The sequence below is a fragment of the Monodelphis domestica genome, chromosome 4 (genome assembly GCF_027887165.1).
Source record: "Monodelphis domestica isolate mMonDom1 chromosome 4, mMonDom1.pri, whole genome shotgun sequence".
In the NCBI taxonomy this organism is placed as follows: Eukaryota; Metazoa; Chordata; class Mammalia; order Didelphimorphia; family Didelphidae; genus Monodelphis; species Monodelphis domestica.
Window position 1 is genome coordinate 362,554,671 of NC_077230.1, and position 27,067 is coordinate 362,581,737.

Sequence of the window (27,067 nt, forward strand, 5' to 3'; positions counted from 1 at the left end):
ATAATTTTGAATCATGTTACCACCATCTCCAGTCTACCAATGTCCTTCCCTAAAATATAGTGCCCAGAAAATATTACAGAGGTCTTATCAAGAAAAAGTGGAAAAGGGGCAGCTAGGTGGCTCAGTGGACAATAGAGAGCCAGGCCTAGAGTCTGAAGGTCTGGGGTTCAAATCTAGCCATTGACACTTCCTAGCTATGTGAACCTGGGCAAGTCACTTAAACCCAACTGTCTAGCTGCTCTTCTAAGATAAAAGGAAAAAAAAAAGAAACACTCGAGATCTCTTTCCTATTCCTGGATACTCTTTTTAAGGCAGTCTCAAGTCAAGCGAACATTTTTTTGCTGTCAGTGCATTGCGAACTCATACTAAATGAACGTGCAGTCTTACTCAGACCCCTTGATCTTTCATATGAACTACTGGCTTCAATTTCCTTTGGGCTTGTAAAGTTGAATTTGTAAGCTTAGTTTAAGAAATTCACCTTATTGGATAACTACTTAGCTATCCTAGTAGCTTTGCATCATTTCTAAATTTCACAAGCATGCCACTTATGTCTTTATCTGCAATGTTAAATTGTTGGCTTCTACCAATACACAGAAGTATGGACTTTATAGATGCAAGGATCTGTCCTAAAAGAAAAAGAAGTTTCTTTCCACAGAAGTAAATTCCATAGGGCCCACATTTAGCCTTGAATCTTATTGTTGCTCTTCATAGATTAACTGTACAAATTCTATTTGGGCTTAAGTGGTGGAGAAGTTTTCAGAGCAAAACAAGATTGGAGAAGTTCTTTGCTAAGAGGCCTGAATTCTACATCCAGTGGCTTTGTTTCAGCCTTTTTAGATTTGAAATATTTCCCCCTGAAGATTCCCTGTCAAGTGGAATTAATATCTGTACTCTCTGCTTCATAGGACTTGTAAGAATCAAATGAGCTAACAGATATAAAGTACTTTGGAAATCATAAAAGACTACATCAATGTTGACCACAATCCTATCCTTATTCAGTGCTGTAGAGAAGGCCAAATATCTTTACAAACTGGGCCCAAACTCTCTTTCCAACCTTATTATATTTTACCTTTCAAATTTTCTAAATGGTTCAATCAAACTGGTCTTCTTGCTGTTTCTCACATACAACCCTACATCTCCTCCCTGCATGTCTTGAATTCATCTCCTCTCTACCTCTGACCCTTATAATTCCTAATTTCTTTCAAAGCTTAGCTCAAGGGCCACCAGAACTCTACCTGAACCCTTTCCTGATCTCCTCAGCTACTAGTGAACTCTCTTCCAAAATGACCATGCATGTATTTTGTACAAATGTATATACATACATATCTTTCCTTAACAGAACGCAATTGTTTCTTGCAAAGACCCTTCACTGTTCTTTTCTGTTACTTTCCTAAAGTAGCCAGAACTGAATATAAGGCTCCAGATGAGAAATAACCAGTGAAGAATGCTGTAGTATTATTACCACTCAATCTGGTTACTACATTTTTATTAAGGTAAGATACAGTAGTAATTGCTTTTTAAAGCAGTTTTATAACATTTAATTTATACTAAACTTGTCAACTAAAACCCCTGGGTATTTTTCACCTAACCTATACATAGCCAATTGATTTTTTAAAAACCTAAGTCTTAGACTTTACATTTATCTCTTACATTTCATTTGCTTATAGCAGCCCATTAAATCTATTGAAATTCTGGAGGTTTGATTCCAGTTTATTACTGATCCTTCCAATGTTTGTAATCTGTCAATTAGATAACTACATTGCTGATATCTTTGTCTTTGTCTTCAGTGTTGCCACCCTTACACCACCCTTGGAAGAGTAAAGTTAGAAGAAAAGGATGGAGGAAGGCAAGGCCCAGCAAGGGCTGAAATCATTAGAAGAATATAAATATATTTATTTAGTATGAAGCCCATTTCTTGGGTTACTTTATTGCCTTGTGTTTGGCTCTTATTTAGCTTTCTCTCTTAAATACTATTCCCAAAAGAAAATGCTTGAAAGTTTGCTTCTGGAGAACAGTTGAGAAAATGCATATTCCTCTCTTTGTTGCAGAAGCAAGGGGCTATGGGTGTGAAGAATCACATACACTTGTTAGACATAATGGACATGCTGGCTAGTTTGGCTGAACTGCTTTGTTATAAGGCATTGCTCACTGTATAAGGAATGAAGAGAGGGAAAGAATACATTTAGAAGTGAATGTGATATAAAAAAATCCAAAAGGCAGCAATAAAAATAAGGTAAGGTAGAATTAGAGAAAGGAGGAAGGGGAGGGGAAGAGGGAGAGAGAAACAGACAGACAGACAGAAAAGGTGGGGGTTGGGGGGAGATGTCAAACCTATTCTAGTCCATGGAAAATACCCTGCTGTGTGGTGAAGACAAAATGCAGATCACCTGTTAACCAACACAACTCAAAATTGTGATACATTGGATAGACCTAGAGCTAGACTCGGAGGTGGGAAGAGTTGGATTTTAAATTTTGTGTCTGAAACTCACTAAATACATAATCCTAGGCAAATCACCAAATCTCACTGAACCTAAATTGCTTACCTGTAAAATGGGAACATTACTCCCCACTGCAGTAAACCTCACAGGATTGTTGAGTGATGCTTTACAAATTTTAAAGTTCTATGTGAATGTCAATTTTTATTAAGTGGAACCAATCAAACTCAATAAAAAAAAAATCCTTGAAACAAATCACAAAGACCAAATATTTAAGTGCTGAAATTCTGAGAAGCTAGTGCTATTTCAAGAGAACCTCTTTACAGACTAGCTTCCAACTACAAATATTCAAGGCCTAAATCAAGGGAAGCCACTGAGATCAGTTTAATTATCTACAGAGCTTACATATAATGGTTGCTGGAGAATTATTTCTTTGTTTCAAATAGTTTTTCTGGGATGAGTTTAGTGCCCCCTTAGTTTGCTTCTAATAGGGCTAGATCTTAATGTTCTTAATAATAATCTTAATAACCCTTGTGTGCTGACATTTTTATTTTTCCAAAGTAAAGCATTTATTTTGTTCATTTGAAAAAAGTGCAAAAGCTTTGTAATCTTAACTTGTCAAATTACATATCTGCATAATTTTAAAAATAACATACTTTACTCAGTCTAGGTAAAGACTACACTTACTCCTTTAACTAAAGATCTCCTATTGCTTGATAAACCCCAGATAAGCCCAATCTTCCTGAAACCTAATTTTCATAGCTATGTAATGGGGAGAATACCTGCAGCAGAAACAAAGGAAGTGACTCATTAGTGGGAAATGGACAGGACAGTCAGAAATAGAACCCCAGGGTCCTGCCTATTTCCTCCTTTAAGCTCTGGACAACATCCTTCTTGCTTTTCAGCAAAATTACAAAATGCTTTTCAGAACAATCTTTTGGTATAAATACTCAATTCAGTTTTTGAGCTCATGAGCTGGGACATTTTGGTTACTTCAAAGTGAGAGCGGCTATGAATTAGGACAGTTCAGTACTTAAAAAAAATCAATTATGTGATTTTAAAAATCTATATGGGGGCAGCTGGGTGGCTCAGTGGATTGAGAGTCAGACCTAGAGACGGGAGGTCCTGGGTTCAAATCTGACCTCAGACACTTCCCAGCTGTGTGACCCTGGGCAAGTCACTTGATCCGCATTGCCTAGCCCTTACCACTCTTTTGCCTTGGAGCCAATACACAGTATTGACTCCAAGACAGAAGGTAAGGGTTATTAAAAAAAAAATCTATATGGAAAAAGGTCCAATTAAAGTTCCCTTTTCATCTTTTTTTGGGGGGAGGGGGGACTGATCTTTAAAAAGCTGAGAGAAGACTGCTTCTGAAAACTAAAAGGAAAGAAGTTAAGTACACTTTAAACATTGTAATTTCACTCCTGTAAACTTCAGTGTCAATGGCCAATAGATATACAAAGATAGTGAAATAGACAGAGGATAAGAAGAATCTTTAGAAAGGGCTGTTTCTGGGAACAACTATTAAATGGGGCAGAAAACTAAGTCTCTGTATACATTAGGCTGAGTTTTCTGTTCTGATCTTTAGCAAATGGCTTCACCAGCAGCTGTTTGGAGTTTTACCAAACTAGTTCCCAGTAGAGCCATGGCAGAATAGAGAAATCATTCAACTAGCTCTCCCAACATTTATTTCCTCACAAATAATTTTACAATAATGCTTCAAGTTGAATTCTGGAGTGGTAGAGAACAAAAGGACAGAATAAGACATTCTTTTAACCCAAGACAACTTAGGAGATCAGAAAGAGAGATCTATGCCAAGGAAGTGGAGGTTGGCCTGAAGCCAATGTGGAGGAAACACCAGTGGTGGGACAAGTTGGTGGTGACAGAAACAGCAACAGCTTCAGGATTTCTCAAACCAGAGACAGTAAGGGAACCTGGAAATTGATCAGAAAAAGATTACAAGAACCCCTGTGCTAGATCTAGTTACAGGACCAGACACTGTTTGGAAATCCCATTGCTCATACCCATTTCTGGGTTAAAATTCAAGGATGAAGAGGAACACTTTCTTTCAAAAGGGAACAGGAACCCTATGGGATAGTATTTTCAACCCTAAGAGAGCAGATACCTTGGCGAACAACATAAAGGGATTGAGGATCTTCCTGGGTAAGAATGAAAGAGAACAGAAGAGCAGTGATTATACCTCTCCCCAACTCCCACCATTTTGGAAGCACAAAAACTTCTAAATACCCAGAATTAGCTAAAACCCAGCAGTGTGAAAAAAGCCTGAAACTTGAAATGGTGCCCCTCTCTGCCACACCAGGAGCGAAGTCCAACTTTAATATAAAGTTTAAAATCAAGAAATAAAATGGGAAAATGAGCAAACAACAAAAAGGAACCCAATCATAAAAAGTTGCTATGGGAAAATCAAGACAAACTCAGAAGAAGAAAATTAAACCAAACTACCACAAGCAAAGCCTCAAAAGAACAAAGTATGAGCTGGACCTAAGTCTAATAAGAATTACTGAAAGAGCTAAAAATGATTTTCAAAATTAATTAAGATTGAAAAAAGAGTGGGGGCAGCTGGGGGCTCAGTGGATTGAGAGCCAGGACTAGAGACAGAAGGTCCTAGGTTCAAATCTGGCCTCAGACACTTCTCAGCTGTCGGACCCTGAGCAAGTCACTTAACTCCCATTGCCTAACCCTTACCCCTCTTCTGCCTTGGACCCAATACATAGTATTGACTCTTAAGACAGAAGATAAGGGTTTAATTTAAAAAAAAAGAACAAAGGAAAAAAATAGATGAAGAAATGAAAGCAAAGAAGAAAAATTATAAAAATACAATGAACAAATTAGAGAGATTGCTTAGGTATTTCAAGGAAAACTGCTCTGAGATCCTAAAACAAGAAGGTTAAAATAGAAATTAAAAGACTCTACCACCTGAAAAGAGGTCCTAAAATGAAAACTCCCATAAATTATAGCCAAATTCCAAACCACCCTGGTCTGTGGTGATGAACCTATTGGCACATGTGCCAGAGGGGGCACTCAGAGCCCTCTCTGTTGGCACGGACACTGTCACCCCAGCACAAGAGTTCACCAGAGTTCATTACTAGAAAATCAGAGGGATGTGGGGTGGACTGTGCTTTGCTGCTCCCCTCTCCCTCTCCACACATGCCTGAGGACATTTCTCACATCATCTGCCCCTCTAAAAGGTTTGCCATGACTAATCTAGGTTCAAAGAGAAAATACTTCAAACATCCAAAAAGAAACTATTGAAACACCTTGGAACCACTCTTAGGAGCACCTACCAAAAGAAAGAAACAGAGGCCTGCTCCATAAGAAACAATGAGCAGATTAGTTTTTTAAGAACTTGGAGATGAGACAACGAAGAGTGAAATAAGTAAAACCAAGAAAACATTATAAACATTTACAAATTTAATACTTGAAGAATAACTCATCTCTAGAAAATGAACTGAGAAGTGATAACATCAAAAATCACAATATACATATCTGTTTGCTGAATGATCTCTTCTATTGTGTGGGGAGAGGAGGGGCTGAAAATTTTTTTAAAAGAAAAGATATTTCAGGAAGCAAAAGAGATGAGACAGGATTAAAACCAAGAGTAATCTACCCAGAAAAACAAAATATAATTCAAAGGGAAAATATGGATTTTTAATGAAAGCGCACTTTCAAGATTCATGATGAAAAGACCAGAACTGAATGGAAAATTTTACTTTCAAATACAAGACTCAAGAGAAGCATAAAAAGATGAACATGAGAGAAAGCATAAAAGACTCAAAGTTAAAGCATTTACTTTTCTATATGGAAAGATGACAGTATAATTTCTAAGAACTTCATCATTATTAGGGCAGTTAGAAGAATTCTACACAGAAAGATGGCACAGGAGTCAGTTGATTATGTTGGGATGATTTTTTTGTTTAAAAAACGGATAGGTGAGAAAGATGCCTTGCGAGAAGGGAAAAGGAAAAATTAGTTTTTACAGTGGAGAGGGAAATAGTGGTAGTAAAGGGCAATACTTGAACCTCTAGTGAAAAAATTCATCTTGCCCTTCTGTCTTAAGAGTTGTTACTAGGACAAAAGGCAAAGGTTTAAAAATATATATATATATATATATATATATGTTTTACCCAATAGAGAAGTAGGAAGGACAGCTTAGATAAAAGAAAGGAAAGAGGGATAAAACAGAGGGCAGATAAATGAAGGCAGTGGTCAGAAACAAAACAGATTTAGAGGAGGGAGAGAATAAAGAGCGAATGACAAATAGAAGAAAATAGGATGGAAGGAAATGCACAGTAATCATAATTGTGATATAATGAAGTCGACTATAAAATCAAAGCAGATAGCAGAACATATTAGAAACCAGAATCAAACAATGTTATTTACAAGAAACACATCTGAAACAGAGAGACATAAAGTTAAAACAAGGGGCTGGGATATTATCTATTATGTTTCAGATGTTAAAAAGGCCAGAATAGAAATCCTGATCTCAGAGAAAGCAAAAGCCAAAATTGACCTAATTAAAAAGGATAAGAAGGGCACTATATCTTGCTAAAAGGAACTATAGAAAATATAGAAATATCAATACTAAACACATATGTACTAAAAAGCATAGCATCCAAATTCTTAAAGGAAAAGTTAAATGAATTTACAGAAAATAGTAAACCTGTAGTAGTGGGGAACCTTAACTTTCCTCAATCAGAGCCAATCTAACCATAAAATAAAGAAATCAAGGAAATGAATAAAAAAAGGATTATATTCCCATTTCTCAACCACAATATGGCACCTTTACAGAAACTATGTTTTAGGGCATAAAAACAGAATCAATTTCAGACTATAATGCAATAAAAATTACATTTAATAAAGGGCCATGGAAGCATAGATTAAAAATTTGTTGGAAGTTAGACAATCTAATCCTAAAGAATAGGTTAAAGAACAAATGAGAGTAACAATAATTTTATTAACAAAAATGACAACAACAAGAAAACATCCTAAAATCTGTGGGACAGTACAAAGTAGTACTTAGGGGAAAACTGATATCTCTAAATGTATACTGTTACAGGTAAAATTAGGGTTGTTGACTGAAAAAATTATCTGTCAGATCTATGGATATGGGAATAATTTAAAGAGAAACAAATCAGTAGAAACAAAATGGATAATTTTGATGACATGAAATTTAAAAAGCTTTTTCTCTAACAAAACAAATGAAGTCAAAATTAGAAGGAAAACAAGAAACTGAAAATTTTTCATAGCAGTTTCTCTAATAAAAACCTCGTTTCTCAAATATAGGCAATAGAGACAAATTTATAAAAGTAATAGCCATTCCCTAGATGATAAGAGGTCAAGGGGTATGAAAAAGCAGTTTTCAGAAGGAAAAAACAAAGCTATTCAAGAGTCACATGAAAAAATGCTCTAAATCATTTCTGATTAGTAAATTAAATTTAAATTACTGATTAGCAAATTAAAACTCTGAGACACCACTTTCATACCAATCAGATAGGCTAACATGAAAGAAAAGAAAAATGGCAAATGTTGAAGGGGTTATGGAAAAATTGGGACAATAATGCATAGTTGGTGGAGCTGTGAACTGATCCAACCATTCTGGAAGGCAATTTGGAACTATGCCCAAAGGACACTAAAAGACTGACTACCCTTTGATCCAGCCATAACACTGCTGGGTTTGTACCCCAAAGAGATAATAAGGAAAAAGACTTGTACAAGAATATTCATAGCCGTGCTCTTTGTGGTGGCAAAAAATTAGAAAATGAGGGGATGCCCTTCAATTGGAGAATGGCTGAACAAATTGTGGTATATGTTGGTGATGGAATACTATTGTGCTCAAAGGAATAATAAATTGGAGGAATTCCATGTGAACTGAAATGACCTCCAGGAATTGATGCAGAGTGAGTGAAAGGAGCAGAACCAGGAGAACATTGTACAGAGACAGATACACTGTGGCACAATTGAATGTAATGGATTTCTCTACTAGCAGCAAAGCAATGATCCAGAACAATTCTGAGGGACTTATGAGAAAGATACTATCCACATCCAGAGAAAGAACTGTGGGAGTTGAAACAGAAGAAAAACAACTGTTTGATCACAAGGGTCGATGGAGATATGATTGGGGATATAGACTCTAAATGATCACCCTAGTATAAATATGGATAATATGGAAATAGGTTTTGATCAATGGCACATGTAAAACCCAGTGGAATTGTGTTAGCTAGGGGAGGGGAGGGAAAGAACATAAATCTTGTAACCATGGAAAAATATTCTAAATTAACTAACTAAACAAAATTTAAAAAAAAAAGAAAGAAATGATGAGTAAGATAGTTTTGGAAACACATGAAAAGATCTATATGATGCCTGCTAAAAGTGTAGTGAGAGGAACCAGAAGAACATTGTATACAGTAACAGCAATATCATAAGGATGATCAGTTGTGAAAGACTTAGCCACTCTGATCAAGGCAATCCCAAAGGACCCATGATGAAAAATAATATCCATCTCCAGAGGAAGAACTGATGAACTCTGAATGCAGATTGAAACACACTGGGGGTTGGTTGAGTGGCTCAGTGGATTGAGCTCCAGGTCCAGAGATAGGAAGTCCTGGCTCAAATGTGGCCTCTGATACTTCCTAGATGTGTGATTCTAGGCAAATTACTTAATCCCCATGGCCCAGCCCTTATACACAGTACTGATTCTATGACAGAAGATATGGGCTTAAAAAAAAAAAGAAAAGAAACATACTTTTCACTTTCTCTATTTTTCTTTTTTTGGTCTGTTTTCTCCAGCAACTTGGCTAATATGGGAATATGCATTGCATGACATCCTACGTTTAAACTGACATCAAACTGCCTGATTTCTCAAGTAGGGAGAAGGGTGGGAGGGAAAGAATTTGGAACTCCAAATGTTAAAAAAATGAATGTTAACTTTTTTTACACATAATAAGGAAATATTTAATGAAATAAAAATATATCAAAATTTAAAAAGAAGCATTTCCCTACACCAAAACCCTTTCCCTACCCCAAACCTCCCTCTTTGCCACAACATTGCCAAAGCCTGGTTTTTCAAAAAGTTCTTCCATGATGGAAGCAGATAAGTTTTAAATGCTTTAAATTGCTACTCACTGTAAAGTGTTACAACAAGTAGTAGACAGAATACCATGTTACCTACCCACCCGTTTCTTGAATCTTCTTATCAGGTCAGTCTTTGGCCAAGCTATCTTCACTTGGACTGGAAGAACCCGGTCCCAAACGACCTACATTACTCCCTCTCCAGAACCTGTAATATAGTCAAACTGACTTTTTTATCTCTTCTCCCAGACCTTTGGACTGGTAACTTCCCCATGCCTGGAACCCACTCCCTACTCACCTATGCCTCACAGACTCTCCCCTTGAGAGAGCTTTCTATCAGAACTACCCATACTTTCCTGATTTTCTCCAGCCCTATTGCTAGTGCCCACCCTTTCTAACCCCCTTGCATTTATTCTCTTTACATGCATTCTGTATGTGTTTACATTTGTAACGGTGGTCTCCTCATTCAAATATAAGCTCCTAAAATAAGACTCTTTCATTCTTTTTATTTCTAAAAAGTGCAGTTAGTGGCCCAAAAAAGGTGTTGTGAGGAAGACAAAGAAGAGATGCTAGATCCACTCTCTCCAAATGTGGGGTGAGGAGTGCTAGAAAATAATGGGAAGGACTAGACAGATTCTGGTCAGGAGCAGCTTGGGCTTTGTTAGAGTGTCTATAGCAACAAAAGGCTGTCAAATACAATTCAGATGAGATGAAGTGAAGTTCATTAGCTATCCTAGGCAAGATGGAATTAAACATAAAATTTCACACCTTTGACAACTGACAATATAGTTCATTTTCTGAAGTTTCAGCAGCTGTTGTGCAGAGAGAGAAGGCACTCTGAATCCATATTCAGGGTGGTAGAGGAAGCAAAAGATTGCTGGCCCACTTGGCAAAGCCCCTGCCAGGAGGCATCCTTCGTTATAAGCTAAGGTAACCTGTCTAAACAGGTGTGGCTCCAACCATCAGGTCTCAAGAAGAGACATTTCACACACATTCTAGCTGGTTATCGACCAGCAACATTACCTCTCCCTACACAGGTTCCAGAGGTCAAACAAGGTCTATGAATGCTGAGAGCAGCAAGGGCACTGAGGGGCCGTTCTAGGGAGTCTGTGGATTGCAACACAGAGCCTGAGCTCCATCTGTGACAACACAGCCTTTAACTTTTTATACTCACTGCTGCACTGAGGCAAGGAGAATCGTTTGTTCAACTACAAAATTAAATTCAGTGTAACAACTCTCCTGGAAGACTTTCAATTATTCTAGAAAAGAGCTTACCTCTGACTCACCAAGCAGAAGCCTGGCAAATCCCAGGATTCTCTATAAGGTTTATACACAACTAACCCCTAGCCCAGGGGCCAAGGACACTCAGGAACTCAGGAACTGAACTGCTAGACTGCTAAGTGGTGCTCTAAAGCCATGACACCCATGGCTACAAGGGCTAAAGGCTAATTTACAGGCAGCCATCACCTGTCACCTGTACTTTGCAAATAACTTTAACTGCACAGGTAGTTTTGCCAGTCTGGCTAAGGTTCAACTATAGCAATCTCATACTTTCCTCACCTTCTTCCAAACCAGTTATAACAGAAAGCCAAAGAAGTCTAGCCTAAACAATGTACTTCAACCCATACAATACTGGCAAAATGTCACATATACAGCTAAGGGCCTTGCACCCTGGAATACTGCCTACCACTCTGGACACTGAACCAAGGCCACTGGAGATGGCGGGCAACAATTAAGTAGGTGAGCTCTAAGCCCCACCAACCCACCCAAAAGAAGAATCCAACAGAGAAAATAAAAGGCTGGAGGAGGGAGGGGACTGAAGTCTGCAAACAAAACTATGAAGTCTGATCTGGGTCAACATATACTTCACCAAAATGTAGGGCCCTACAATTGAGTCTGAAAGAGGTAGTTAAAGTAAACTTACCACAGAGGGTAAAAAACTCCTGAAACTGCCAAGGAGTTTGAGAGGCTAAAAAGAGAAATAGCTCAAAAAAGGAATCTTGAAATGTTTCAAGATAGTTGAAACTTTAGAAGACAACCATGACCTCCAAATCACCCTTTGACCTTCCTGTCAGGGATAGAATCCTAACTTAGAATGGCTACAGAGGGGACAGAACAGGGACTAGGGGCTGCTTATTATAGTAGGGAAGTGGGTTGTTGCTGGCCAATATAAGCAAAGATTTCCTAAAAATTTTAGCTGTCCCCACAATGGGCTGGGCTACCTTGTAAGGTATCTTTACTACATACAGGAGGTTCATGACCATTTCTCAGGGATGTAGTAGAGGGGATGTATACTTTAAGGAGAGGTATGTAAGGAAAGAATCAGTAGAAAAAAACCTGCCACAATGGAAGGACAACTGGACTTGCAATCAGTAGACTACTGTGTCAGATTACCAGGGCTGTAACCCATCTGCCTTAGGACAGACTGCTATTTTTTCATCTGCAAAATGAGTTAGTTGGCCTGGATGACCCTTAAAATCCTACCAAGTTCTAATATCCTTGGATTCTATGGGTTGGACCAGGAAAGGTATCTGAAAATCCAGCTCTGTGACTCCTTAGGACCTTCAGAAATGACATCCTAAAAGCAAAGGGGGATATCAGTTTTGACTTCCTAAGTCAACAAAAGCTACCAACCTGGCTTTAAAGAGCTAAATGATCAATGTGCTACTCCAACTTCAAAACTGGAGAACACCTGACCCGCTCCTACTTGGAAACACTTTCATTTTTTGCTCAACTCCTATGTGTTTCTTAACCACTGACTGTTTCAGGTCCTGTACTAAGTGCTGGGGATATAAATATAAGGTGTTAAGCTGTCTCTGACTTCAAGGAGATTATATTCTAATTCAGGAAGACAGTGTAAAGAGCTGAAACTATGGGCATACTCCTAAAAAGTCCTTTGTCAAGTGATCCTATTTAATTTACACTTACTATAATTTCAGACACATTTTTTACAAATTAGTTTCAAGGGGTAGTAGCTTCCATACTTAACTTTTAAGATTCTTTAAACTTAATATACTGAATAGCCGTTCTCAAAGTGAGTGTGGTCCAGGGAACCCTGGTGGTCTCTGAGGCCCGTGAGGTCAAAATTTTATGATAATACTCAGACATTTACATTTCTAATACTATAAATAGTGATATAACTCAAAGTTTTCTGGGGGATTCACAATAATTTTTAAAAGCGTAAAGGAAAAGGTTGTTAAGCTAAAATGTTTGGGAACAGCTGTATAAGAGAACTTCTTTGCTTTCTGTAAAGAAATACATATGTATTTTAAACCCTTACCTTCTATCTTAGGATCAATACTAAATATTGGTTCCAAGGCAGAAAGGCTAGGCAATTAGGGTAAATGACTTGCCAAAGTTAGGAAGTGTGAGGCCACATTTGAACCCAGGACCTCCCATCTCCAGGCCTGGCACTCTATCCATTGAGCCACTCTAGCTGCTCCAAAAGAAGTCTTCTGTAATGTAAATAACCACTTCCAATTTTGCTGCTTTGTGAATTTTGGATTTTCCTACACTAGTAGTTGTTTTTTTAGCCCTTCCCTTCCCTCTTGGAATCAATACTGTGTATTGGTTCCAAGACAAAAGAGTGGTAAGGGCTAGGCAATGGAGGTTAAGTGACTTGCCCAGGGTCACACAACTGGGAAGTGTCTGAGGTCACATTTGAACCCAGGACCTCCTGTCTCTGGGACTGGCTCTCAATCCACTGAGCCATCCAGATGCCCCCTACTAGTTTGTTTTTAAATTATGTATACCTTTATAGCATCTTACATCTGCAGACCTAACATTTAACCAATTTATCTCCCATTATTATAAGTCCATTGGCTGGTCATCTTCCTCAGAAAACATTTGAATGTCCTATTATGCCATATAATTTTAGCCCAATATGTTTTGGGGAAAAAATGAAGCATTGCCCTGAAATCTTTGCAGCCTAAACTTGGAAAAATGTCAAATTTGGTCTCCTTGGACTCTAGACTTGAGGGTTTTTTTTTTTCAATACATATCACTATGGTTCAAAATATCAATCAACCCTTTCATTTTAATCACTAACAGTCAAAGAAATATCCCTTCAGCTAAGCCTGGTTCCTTGAAAAGAAAGCATCTCGGATATCTGCCAAGAGAAATTCTGGGAAAGTTCCCTGAGAGGTGATGGACTCAAGAATGCTTAAGAGACTTGAGAAGACAAGGTGTTCCAGAATTTTAACTTTAGTAGCTTAAAGCTTAAACTAAGACTTTTATGGCACCCTGTATATTTTTTGGACATGGCTAACACAGGAATTTGTTTTGTTTGACCAGAAGTTTTGGTTTGTCTGTCTTTCTCAATGGGGAAAGTGGAGGGAAAGAAAGCGGATTTTCCTTGATTAAAAAAAAATAAGAAAAAAGGAAATACATTAAAAGTCAAAAATGCCCTTTTTTAATCCTCACCAGTAATTTAACATAGTCCAGAGAAAGAATTTTGTTACAACAGACAACAAATGCTTTACCTGAAGAGACCTATCTGACCTCTTTAACACAATCCCTTCCCTCACTTATTAAGACCAAGGACAAAAGTGCAAAGTAAAGGCACATTTGAAATCAAGAGAATCCCATAAAATCCCCAAGTACAGTTCTAAATCTAATCTCAAAGATGAAACTAGGAATCTCATTAGCTAAAGGTGATATAGTTACTCTTCACAAAGACCATTCTGCATGGATACAAATGTCAATTTATCAAATGCATCATATTTTTATTGTTTTAGGGTAATCATGATAAACTTAAGATTAAAGAAAGTAGGCTTTTCACAGTGGCTGTTCTGGAGTCACTAACAAGTGCAAACTTCTGACCCAGTTTTATCAAGTGAATTAGGAAAAGAAACCTAATGCTAGTATTCCTTTCTAGGATTAGGTCCCCAAGGGTCCTTTGGAAAGCCAACTTTTTGCAAGTACATTCTGTTAATGACCATGGTCAGTTTAGCTGTTATTTGAAGGGGGGTGGGTGAGGGGAGACGAAGGGGTTACAATTCAGTGACCAAAAAGCTGCTTTTCTGGGACTTCCTCATCAAAAAGAGCTCTTTCTAAACAAGGTATTTTGGGGTTGGGAAAGTGATGTTAAGAAATTTGAGCTCCTGGAAAATCCAGGAAGCTTACCTCCCTAAACATATGCAACTGAATAAAGGAGCATGGTTAAGCCTAATTCTCCAAATCCTGTTGTGTACAGCTGCCCTTCTCTGGGAAACCATTTAAAGACAAGTGAATAAGTCATGATATTAAGGAACAATCTATAAATAACAAGTATACAGTTACATGCACACAATCATTTAAAAATTTTCTTTTATTCCTACTTTTGTATTTTAATGCCAGTCAAAAAAAGTTAAAAAAAAAATGAGGGAAAACCATCACTATAGTTTAAAACAGTGACAGGTTTGCACAAAGACTTTGTAATTCTTCCTCACCAAGGCCAGCTACCCTGTATTTCATCTGCCAGTGCGGAAAGTGATTATTGTATACAATCTACAGAATTTTGTATTTGGGGTCAGAGAATATAGTACTTGCTTCTTTCCTAAACCAATTTGGAAATAGGATTGAAGTTACTGGAAAGTTAAGCACATTAAAGAATCTGTAGCTACTTCCCTGCATTGTTTTGAATTCAACATTCTCTCAGGAATTCATACTTTCCTATAAGTTACTGCCTAAGTTTTCTATTTTCCTCCCAAAATGACTCTAAAATCATAGCATTTTAGAACTCAAGATCAACTAGTACAAACTCCTTCCCCCACTGAACTCTACCACTTTACATTAGAAGAAACTGAGTCCTAGAGAGGGGAGATCATGTGGAATAGTGGAAGGAGTACCAGCTTTGGAGTCAGAGGCCTTGGATTCAAATCCATCCTCTGACAGCACTCTACCTGTGTGACCTTGGGCAAATTGCTCAGCCTCCTCATCTATAAAATGAAGGTGTTAGGCTAGATGGCCTGAGGTCTCTTCCAACTCAAGATATGAGATCTTAAGTGATTCATTCAGAGCCATAAAGAACTTGAACTAAAACCCACACCTACTACTGATTTTCCTAGACCTTAATCTGCTTTGGGTCAATTTCTCACAAACTGTTTTAAGAGTAAAATGAAACTATGAATATGAGATTCTCCAGGGTACTTCCTTCAGTTCCAAAGGACACCTTCAGTTGTCACTAACTGCATCAACTAACTATTGGGAGTTCTTTCCTGAAGTCTGTATGGGATTTAGCAACCACAAATGCTGAAAAATGAAGTAAATTCTACATATCTGTTTTAGATTTAGCAACAAGAAAGCAACCTCTTAATCCAAATGTGTAGCTGTCTCAATTGTGGAGTTTAACAACTCTATTCTGCCTAATCTGGGCTATCTCATGGGGAGGTGTGGTGAAGGGCAAAAGAATATCTATAAAGCAATTACCATAGCACTCAGCTTTTAGTCAGATTTCTCTTTATTCCCTATCCTGGCTTTACTACAAGTGCACACAACCTAAATGAGATTTAACTCAATGGGAATTGTGTTTTAACTATGATTTCACAAGTAAACCACGATTTGAGTATATTTATTTCTCTACTTGTCTAAGAGAAAAATTTTCCCATACTTTAAGATTTAAATGTTAAAAGAAGTCAAGACCTTGGAAATGAAGCTTCTAAGGAATTTATAACCACTACTTAAAAGCCCCAGAGTATTCCTCTATGCACAATTATATTTCTTTATTTGATGTCCTGGACTTCCACAAATTTTGTGCTTTCTTATCTCATTGCAAAACCCTTAAGCCTAAGGGGAAACATACCCAGTAAGACTTTCTCTTCCTCCTTAAATTCTTCAGGAGAAACATTCATTAGTAAACTCAATTTGGGGCTTTCCCCCTAACTTAAAATGGAGAAACTTAATACTTTTTCTATTCAAGCAAAGGCTATTCCATTTAAGGGCATCTTAACTACCTTGCTTATCAGTAGGTGGTGCCACCCGGAGTGGGACTGGGACAATCTACACTCAGCAGTCAGGTGAAAGGTACAAACTACAGAAGGCTCTGGCACTGAAAGCGACCAGCTGCCAGATCCACCACAGGATGCCAGCCAGGTTGTGACAGTAAACCAGCATAGCTCAGACAAGCAAGTGGGAGGGAGGGCTGAGATGGAAAGTGAATGCTGCACAGGGCCTAGATTCCTAGGGATGAAGCATGCCATGAAGGTCGGTCACTATGTGGAAAAGAATTCCTCGCTCTTCAAATGCTAAAAGAGTGTGGGTTTCAATAGGACTCCCAGGAAACAGTCTCCTCCTACATGCTCTGCAAACCGCCCTCCCCCCAACTTCCTTCCTAGTCGCTCATGATCAGAAGAGCACCCTGGTCCACAACACATTCCGGCTGGGCTCAACTATCACTTTCAGGATAGCAAGGGAACTTTGAGAATCATATAGGAATAATGTCGAGTCACTTCTGCTCTCAGTCTGAGAGAAGCTGAGTGGGCTGCAAGGCAGAGCAGAACAGGAGACCTTCGAGCAGGAGAGGCAAAATGCAGGAATCCTCCTCCCAACACTAGTTCCCCAGGGCTCCCTCGGCAATCCCTAACCAAACCCCCAAACTCCATCCATTCAAATTAATCACCTCTCCCGGATTACCTCCCGGCCCCCGCCCCCGCCCCCTACTTAGCCCAACCTGGTCATCCTAGCCCTTCCTCCTTCCCAACGTGTTCCCATTCTTCTCTTCATCCATCCCCTTTCTCTCCCATACAAAGTCTAGACCTCTAGATTGGCCCTCGCCTCATCCAATCAATCAATCAACAAGCATTTTTATTAAGCTCCTACTAGATGCAGGGGGAACTAGCCAACACTCTAGGAATACAAAGACAAAAAAGCAGTCCCAGTCCTCGAGGAGTTTCCATTCTAATGGGGGAAATAACCAGTATAATGTAATAAACACAGGTTTTAGACAAGTCATACACCCATATAGCCACCCCATCTTAGGGCAGTGCTCACTTCCACCCCCCCAGGACAGATCCCTCCTCCCCAGACCCCCCTCACGGCAGGTCCTCCACCGCCCCCTTCAGGGAGAACCCTCCCCCCAGACCTCACTCAATACCCACTTCAGGGAAGGTCCTTCTCACTGTAAACCCCAGTCCACTCCCACCCTCCCTTAGAGCCCCCCCACCCCAGCACCCCTCTCAGCTCCGCTCACCTTCCCCCGGCGCTCAGCGCTCCTCGCCCATAGTCCGCGTCCCGGAGCCGGGGGGCTGCTCGGCGCTCCGTCCCGGTGGGCGGGAGGCTGGGGGGCCGGGGGCGGGAGAGCCGCTCTACCGCCGCCGCCCAGCGCAGCCGCCCGAGCCGCCGCCGCAGCCGCTGCCGCCGCCGCCCGAGCCGCCGCCTCCCTCCATGGCTGCGGCGCCGCCACCTGACAACGGAAGTGACGCACCGCCACCCCCACGACCCAGCCCCCTTAGCTCAGAGCTCCGCCTTTCTTTTCCAGTGAAGGGAGCGGGGACGGCCTGAGGGCTCCTTATCCCGACCCTGGCCTAAAACCCGTCGAGACGCTGATTGGCCTCTGGGGAGCGGCCATATTGGTGCAGGGCAGAAGCTTTTCGACTTCAGGTCTGAGGAGCCGGGCCCTGACGGTAACTGGCTCTCAGTGGGGACGGGGCTGAAAGGAGAAGAGTGATTGGCGGCTGAGTAAGAGGGGGCGGGCCCATCTTTCTCAGCTCCTTCATGAGTGAGGCCACGAAAACGATGACGGATTAGCTCCGCCCCTCACACCACCCCCGCCCGAATCCTACCGAGAGCCCTGAATCACGCAGTCCCACCCACCTCCCGCCCCCTTCGGAAATCCGCGGAGACCGTTTGACAGTTGCTCAGGGCTGAGCTGCCCAAGGAGTGGGGGGGCGACCCCGGGAATACCGTATATATCAGAAAAGTGGCCTGGTCCTGGAATTCCATGATAATCTTTGGAAACACGTTTTCTGGAGCCATGTGTTTATATTTTCATTAAGTCCGAATGTTAATAAGAATGATAATAATAACAGCTAATGTTTACATAACATTTACTATGTGCCAGTCACAGTGCCAAGCACTTTACAATTATTATCTCATTTATTTAATTCTTTGACAACCCTGGGAGTTAGGTACAATATTATCATTCCCAGTTTACATATCAGAAAACTAAGTCAGGCAGAGGATATGTAACTGTGTAACACAGGATCACACATCTAAACAGTGTCAGAGGCCAAATTTAACTTTAGCCCAGGACTCCAAGAGTTATTTATTACTGAACATAATGACATCATCAATAATAATAGCAGCACCCATTTCTAGAACACTTTCTAACACAGATCCCTGCTGGGTATGATACCACCACATTACAGATGAGGAAACAATCTCATAGCAGGGAAGAGACTTGCCTAGTGCCACACAGATACAAAGCTGGCCCCTGAGACTCATAACTTTTGGCCCAGAACATTTGACAGGGAGTCCTTAAGGTCTGTGGAGCACTGATTTATCTCCTACTGACAGCAACTCTGTGAAATAGATGCTATTATTCTCTAGAGCAGAATCGGTGCTTAAGAAATGCTTGCGGATCGTGACCATTTTACAGATGAGGAAACAAAGCCCTGCACCAAAATACCCCTGCACACTCTTGTGCCAGCAGATACATGTATATAAAGTGCCTGCTCCTGCCTTGGACGCTCAGCTGAGAACTCATCAGAATGGTGCCATCTCCTGCACTAGCTGGGGAGATCCTAAGGAGCAGGGACTGGCTTCTGCTTTTTGGGGGACCCCGGGTGCTCAGTGGCACCTAGCATATAATAGGTGCTTCACAGAGGTTTGCTGTCTTGAATTTAGCCCAACTTTGGTCCTTCCTTCAAGCCACCTGCGTCCAGAGCCTGCCTGCCTCCTGCCTTCAGTTTCCGGCTCTGAAAAGCACAATCTAATCCACCATCAGTCAATTACCCTATCACACCACATTCATTATTCCTACAACATATGCATCGACTTTTCCACTTAAATCTCCTTCACGCACAAGTGTCTTTGTGCACACTCATCTATCATAGATGAAAATGCACAAAGACAATCGTCATCCTCGGTTACCGAGAGACTACTACTACTACCCGACCATAAGGCCAATCTGTGTTCTCTTCTCCTATTAGAGTACAAGCAATGGGCAGCTGGGTAGCACAGTGATAGAGCATCATGTACAGATTTCAAATCTGGCATCAGACACTTCCTAAATGTGTGACCCTGGGCAAGTCACAACCCCAATCGCTTAGCCCTGATCTCTCTTCTGCCTTAGATGACAAGAGTTTAAAAAAAAAAAAGGAGGGGGTGCAAACTCCTTGAGGACAGAAACTATCTTTTTTTTGTATTTTTAGATCTAGACCATGCCTAGAACTTAGAAAGCACTTAATTAATGTTCATTCATTCCTTCATTCCTATCTCTGGAACACCCGGCTGCATCCTTCCATCCTTTTTATTCTCTTGCCAACCAGAGTACCATAGTGGGGAAACTGGAGGAAGTTGATTCAGATTTCTGCTTTGCTGCTGACCATTTGTGAGATCTTGGGCAAGTCACTTCTCTCTGGGTCTCAGTTCCCTCATCTGTAAAATGAGAAACCTCTTTTTAAGGGAAGTGACCTCTAAGATCCAGGACATCTGTAAATCTCTGACCTATGGTCTCTGAAGCCTATTCTAATTCCAACTCTAAATTATATATACACACGTATACACAGTTTATATGTATGCATATATATTTGTCAATTTTAAATTTATGCCACATATGTTTTTGTATGTCCTTGTTGACTCACTAGAATATAAAACTAATTTTAAGTAGTGATTCTTTCATTCTTTGTATTTGCATCCCAGTGCCTGGCACATGGAGTAGGTGCTTAATAGTTTATTTATTTTTTTGGTGGAACCTTTACCTTATCTTCGTATGAATTCTTTTTTTTTTTAAACCCTTACCTTCCATCTTGGAGTCAATACTGTGTATTGGCTCCAAGGCAGAAGAATGGTAAGGGCTAGGCAATGGGGGTCAAGTGACTTGCCCAGGGTCACACAGCTGGGAAGTGTCTGAGGCCAGATTTGAACCTAGCTTCGTATGAATTCTAAGAGTGGAGAGCAGCAAGGCCTAGGCAATTGGGATTAAGTGACTTGTCCAGGGTCACACAGCCAGGAAGTCTCTGAGGTCAAATTTGAACCCAGGACCTCCTATCTCCAGGCCTGTGCTACATAGCTACTCTATAAATATTGATTGATTGATTCATCCATCTTTCTCCATGTTTCTTCTACAACAAGGGGTGTTAACCTTTCAATGTCATGGACCTATTATATTAGACACATTAGTCCATTGGACTGAGCTTCTTGAGGGCAGGGATTCTCTTTTACCTTTCTTTATATCATCAATATTTGGTACAGGGCCCTGCACATATAAATGCTTATTGACATAATTTGACCCCATTGGCTGGAAGCCCCCTAAGAATGTTTTTAAGTGCACAAAATAAAAATACATAGGGTCATATGGTAAATCAATTATATCAAAATATTTATAAAAATATTAAAAAAAACAAAAACAAAGGGACAGCTGGGCGGCTCAATAGAGAGAGAGCCAGGCCTGGAGCTGGGAGGTCCCGAGTTCAAATGTGACCTCAGACACGTCCTAGCTGTGTGACCCTGGCCAAGTCCCTTAGCTTCCATTGCCTAGCCCTTCCTGCTCTTCTGATTCCAAGACAGAAGGGAAGGGTTTTTAAAAACAACAACCGAGTTCATAGATCTCAGGGTGAGAACCCCTGCTCTATAGAAGCCCCAACTACTCTAGAAGTCACAGTTCCATTCTCTTTGCCTTGGGACAAGACAAGAGCCTCTTCTTTCCTCCCCCAGTTGACACATTTCACCTGTTTCTACCGACTGCAGAGGCAGGATCCTGTCAGTCACCTGTTCCCACAGCTCAGGACTCTGAGCTGTCTAACCTCAGTCCCTCCTGCTGCAGTTTCGGCAGCCTATTTCCCTCCTTGTGTCAGCAACCACACCCGCCGTGAATCAGCTCCTTGCAGCAGCAGATGGGGCCTTTAAAGAGATTGCATCATGCTAGGTGACTCATGCCCCTCTCTGGGCTTTGTTGTGCCTCCCAGAGCTAAGGATCTGCCAAACACAGAAGTTCAGCAGCCTCGCCGGGCTGCAAACCCCCGATTTTCCTTCTCCCCTTTCTCCCTCCTCCAGGGAAAAGCCCAGTGAGCTGTTGCCTCCAGGGGAGAGTCAGAGGCGAACAGAGCCGGCACATGTGGCCCCCCTTCTCTCTGTGTGGGAGTATTTCCATGTCTCTCCCCCGGTGTTAGATTTCAGCTTTGTGCCTGTTGCTGTGTCCCCTGGTCTCCTGGTGTGATGCTTGTGGAGTCACGTGGATCCAATCGGCCCCTCTGGATGCCTCTGGGCACCAGGGTTTGGGTGGCTGGACACCCTCTGGATAAGAACCTGGTGAGAGCCAGCCTCCCACTCAGTGGACAGGGTCTGCTTCTGGACACTCCAAAGGGTCGAGAACATTGAGGTCATCTAATCCATTTTATGAATGGAAAGATTAAGCTCAAGAGAGGGGAAAGAAAGGGGTCTTGCCTGTGGCCAGGGAGGCACAGCTGGCTCTGCAGCAATTTGGTCGGGTCCAGATGGCATTAGGGCTAAAATCCTTTCTGGGATTATCACCCTAAACCCAGTGCTCTCCCCACTATACCATCCAGTCCCCCCAATAACAAAACAGGACTTCTTCCTCCAACGCCTCACCCTTAGCTTTTCTTTTGTTCTGCTTGCCAGCCCTCACCAGCAACCTGGGGTAAGGAGGGTTTGCATGTCAGGAAGACCCCAAGGAAAACAGGTCTGTCTCCAGGGAGAAATCTAAGAACAAGGAGGAAAGAAAGCAAGGGGCAGAAGTGCTAGGGTGTTGGCCAGAGATGTATTTAAGGAAGACTTGGGTGTGGGGGGGCATGGATGGATCTGGGGGTGTGATCGGATCCTATTTCCTACTACAATCTCCAAGACACCGAGTCCCCTTGTCCCTCCCGTTCCCATCCGCAGGGACTATCCCCACTCACAGCCCGCTTCCTGTCCTCGGCCAACCTGGCTAAGAAATCCAGTTCTTCATCAGCAAAAGAGTCTCGCTCTGTGCTCTCCTATTGAAACAACCTCTTGCTTTTAGCTATGAGAGTGTTCATAATTACAAGCCTCAGATGCTGCAACAGATGACATAGGTTTGGGGTTAACATTTCAAAAAGGAAAGGGTCGCGGTGCTTCTGGCTTTGTCTTTCAGCAAATCTGATGGATATTTCCACGGGTTCTCAGAGCTGGAAGGGACCCCAGAGGCCATTTAGTTCAGGGATTCTTAACCTGGGATCTACCAGCTCATGGATTTCAGACTCATGAAACTTGAGTAGCTAGGTGTCGCAGTGGATAGAGTGCTGTGTCTAGAGTCAGAGACTCATCTTCCCGAGTTCAAATCTAGCCTCAGACCCTTACTGTGTGATCCTAGGCAAGTTAATTCACCTAGTTTGCCTCAGTTTCCTTATCTGTCAAATGAGCTGGAGAAGGAAATGGCTAAACCACTCCAATATATTTGCCAAGAAAACCCCAAATGGTGTATGTTTTGGTGTTTTGGTTTTATAAAATTATTCCCTTACAAAAATTAATAATATGGACATGTATAATCCAGATTGAATTGCTTGCCAGCGCAGGGAGTGGGGAAGGAAGGAAGAAGTGAGACAATTTGGATATATAACTCTGGAAAACTTATATGGAAATTTATTACATATAGTTTATAAAAAAATAATTAATAAAAAAAGAAAAGAAAATCCCAAAAGGGGTCACAGAGTCAGACATTACTGAAATGATTGAACAACAACTTGGCTGGGGGGGGGGGGGAATGACATCATAATTTTGATGAATTAACCTTTGGTTTTCTGTGATCTTATACTAAAAACATTCTCCTGAGAAGAGGTACATAGGCTTCACTGGGCCACCAAAGGGCACCCAATAAGGTTATACACAGTATTCAATCTAGGACTGAAGGTAAGTGTTAAAAAAAAAAAAGAAATCTTGGACTAGTCCACCCTGCACCTGGACAGGAATGCCCTTTACAGCACCTCCAGTAAGTGTTCGCCAATCGTGGGCTTCAAGATCTCTGGGGATCCGCAGCTCCCCCTTTCTGAAGACAGCCCCATTCCCCTTTGAGGTAGCTGTCATCTTTTGGATATATTCATTTGCTTTTTCTGCTGCAAAGATCTGCCTTGCGGGCCGCCTGCTTCAGGCACCAAGGAATTTGGCAGAGTGGCTAGGAGAGGTCCGATGGGGGATGCCCCAGAGAGGCCTCACGCCTTGCCTCAAGATGTGGCTGAGATATTGGAAAGTCCCTGGAATGGTTCCTGACATGGTATGATTTCGGATTTTCCAAAGGACTCGTTATCTTCTTCCCTTTGACACTGACACTCTCATCTCCCGCCTGTCCTCCAATGTTCTACCTCCCCCCTTATTTAGCTGATTAAAGGTGAGGCAGTATGGGGGCCGAGGAGAGAGGAAAAGAGAAGGCCGGCCCGTGCCTAGAAAGCCAAGCCAAGGGCGCCAGCCTGGGAGGAGGAATGGAGCCCTGTCAGCAGGACGTGGATGTGGGGAGATGGGTGTGACAAGACACACACGCACCCTCTCCGCCCCATCTCCTGCTCCGGGGATGCAGACAGTACCTGCCACAACAAAATGACGCCTGTCACAACAGCTTGAGACGGCTGGCTGCCGAGGCACAGGCTCCCTGAGCAGCTGCTGGCTGTCACAGAAGGGAGGGGGCGAGGGAGCCGCCAGGCTCCTTCCCCCTGCACCCTCCTGGGAGGGGCTGCCTCCGCAGGCCCTGGGCTGGGGGCATCTCCAGAGAACGGGGCAGCTTCTTGGCTGGGGCTCAGCTTTCTGTCCTCTGACCCTCTTCACAGGGACAGGAGAGCAGCTCTGGAAGGGGATGGAGTCCCAGCACGAAGGGACGATTCTGGCCTGGGAGTCGGCGGGCATCGTCTTGGTCGGACGGCCCAGGGCCAGATGCCATCTCTGTCACTACCAGCATGACTCTGGCAGAGTCACTTGCTTTTCCTCATCTGAAATAAGGAGGCTGGACGAATAGGTCCGGATCTGGCCTGAACCACCGAGCCTACAAAGCTCTCCCAGAGCTACTCTTAGCTTCGTGACGTTGAACAAGATGCTTCCCTGGACTTGACTTTCCTAGTCTGGGGCTCGCTGTCCTCCTCTTCAGATCCTTGGGTCACTTGCTCATTCCAACAGGAAGAGAGGAAGAGCCGGAGGGATTTGATTTCCGCCTGGAGGCAGTCAAACAGATCTGAGTTCATAACTGACTGCTCTTCCCCAAGGAGGCCACCACGTTTTCCAGCTGTTAACTCAGTTCAGGTAAGGCGAGCAGTAGGCAAGTTTGGGGCCATCCACTTCCTCAATGAAGAGGAAGGGAGGGCACAGGGCTCTCCTGTCCCTGGAGTTGGGGGCTCCGCGAACAACAGTTGGGGCATAATCCCTAGGGGCTCCCCGCGCCATCTGGGCATGCCAAGAGCAAAACGGGACAGAGCTCTCCTCACCCTCTCTAGCGGTCTCTCCCTATTCCATTGTCTCTTTCCTCTGCACAAAGGAAACGACGACACTCCAGACCCTCATTTGGTGGTCTGGCAGCCATCCTCAATGCTGAAAGGCTTGGCACTAATACCAAGTGAGACAGCATGCACAACCCTCAGAACACTCCATCGATCCTGGTGACTATTGCCATTGTACTACAGTAACGGCGATTTGGGGGGCAGACACTCGTGTGGAGCCTATTTGGGCTTGCTCATTTCTATATTAATTCTCATCCCCCTGACTTCTGGGGTCATCCAGGGATTTCTACACTGATAATCTCACACTCCCATAATCATTTAGGGTGTACAAATCGCTTTCCCCACAATAGCAGAAGAAGGCCGGTCACGCAGTTTTATCCCTCTGTGGGGAGGCCCATGGTCGATCTTCTATAGCATCATCAGGGGAAACCTCCGTTACGGAAACTGCTTCCACAAAGGCAAACTAATGATGTACAGGTGAGTCTTGGGGACTTGCAGTATGCATTAGAGGTAGGACTTGAACTCGGGTCTCAAATCCAAAGCTGGCTCTCCCTCTGCTATTCCATGCTTCTTTTCATCCTAGCTTTATCCAGAAAGAAATGATAGTCCTTTTCTGCCCAGCATTCCTTGTGTCCAGACTGAGCCTGGCACATTCTTCCTGACTACTTTCCAAATCCCGTCTCCCTTGTTCCCCCTAGCATCTGGCTCCCATTAGGGGTCCGTAGCTCCTTACCCCACTCAGGGTCTGCTTTCACCTGGGCCACTACAGATTCAGAGGCAATCAGTTCTCCAACAATTTAAAACCAGCAGTCTGGCCTTCCATCTAAATCCCAGCAGCCCTATCTGCGGCAGGCTCCTGCTCCTTCCTGACACTTATTAATCATTAGCCTTTTTTCGGAGATGGTTCATGGTGGATGGTGGTGACCTTGATCTTCCTTCTGCCTGCCATTCAATGCCCGTGAAGGTGGCTCTTCCTCATCTCCTCTCACTAGGCAAAAATCTATTCCCATAAAGCACCGCCTGATTTCCTTTGATCTCTGTCCCTCGTCTGCCAGGAACTCTTGGCGATGATCCGTCCCCCCTGCTTTGGGCAGTCAGGGCCATGTCTGTTCCAGGCCCTGGAGAATGCCTGTGAGTGATGTGAGTGATGAGGCAGCAGGGCAGAGATGAAATAGGCCTCTGGAACATCCTTGTCCTGAAAACAACGCTTTTCCAACCACAACCTCCTGGGCTGGGCCTGATAAAAAACACGTCAGCACTGATACGCACCCGCCAAGGGCACTGTTGACATTAGTGCCATTGACCACAGGCCACAGAGGTCATTTTTAGCCTTGGTGAACGGGGACTTCTGACTCGCTGTATGGATTACTTCCTCCCTGCCTCCCAAGGGCTTCATCTCATCACTGCAAACCCGAGATGTGCCCTCTGCTCGCCTCAGGGAGTCCCTTGTGGCTGAACTCTTGGGAACCAGGAACCCACAGCTTGCCCTCATTCTCAGAAAACAAAGGCCAAGCAAATAAACCATCTCAACTGAGAAAACAAAGATGTTTAGGATGGAAGAGAGGTTTAGGGGGAACCAGATCACTGCCTTCTCTGACACGTGGAGAAGAAATCGCAGCCATGTTTCTAGGACCCAAGAGCAGAACGAAAAGTGATGGGAAGTTGAGGGGAGGTCAGTTTTAGCAAAACATCAGGAACAACTTCCCCATAAGGAAAGTTGTATAACAACGGAATAGTAACTCGTAGTAATAACTCACATTTATGTCGAGATTTCAGGTTTACAATGGAACTGGCTGGTTTCCAAAGAGAAGTGTTCAAATAGGCACAAATAGACCCTCCGTCTGCAAGGCTGTAGCTGAATACTGGACTAGGGGAAAGTCTGACTAGATGACCTTTCAGGTTCCTTCTAATTCTAGAATTCTAAGATTCAGGGAAAAACAAACAAACAGC

At 42.4% G+C, this 27,067-nt stretch overlaps 1 protein-coding gene across 2 annotated transcripts in view; it reads right to left on the reverse strand.

The window, feature by feature from the left end:
* The window catches only part of STK40 (serine/threonine kinase 40), a 67,310-nt gene extending 49,213 nt beyond the window's left edge, over window positions 1–18,097 (reverse strand). The window contains exon 1 of one of the 2 annotated variants that reach the window (XM_056795161.1): window positions 17,692–18,097. The gene's annotated coding sequence lies outside the window, so the exon portion shown is untranslated. Of the gene's footprint in view, window positions 1–9,624; window positions 9,733–17,691 lie in introns of those variants that run through there. The other variant, XM_001364472.4, reaches the window with a different exon arrangement.
* Window positions 18,098–27,067: the final 8,970 nt, after the last annotated feature.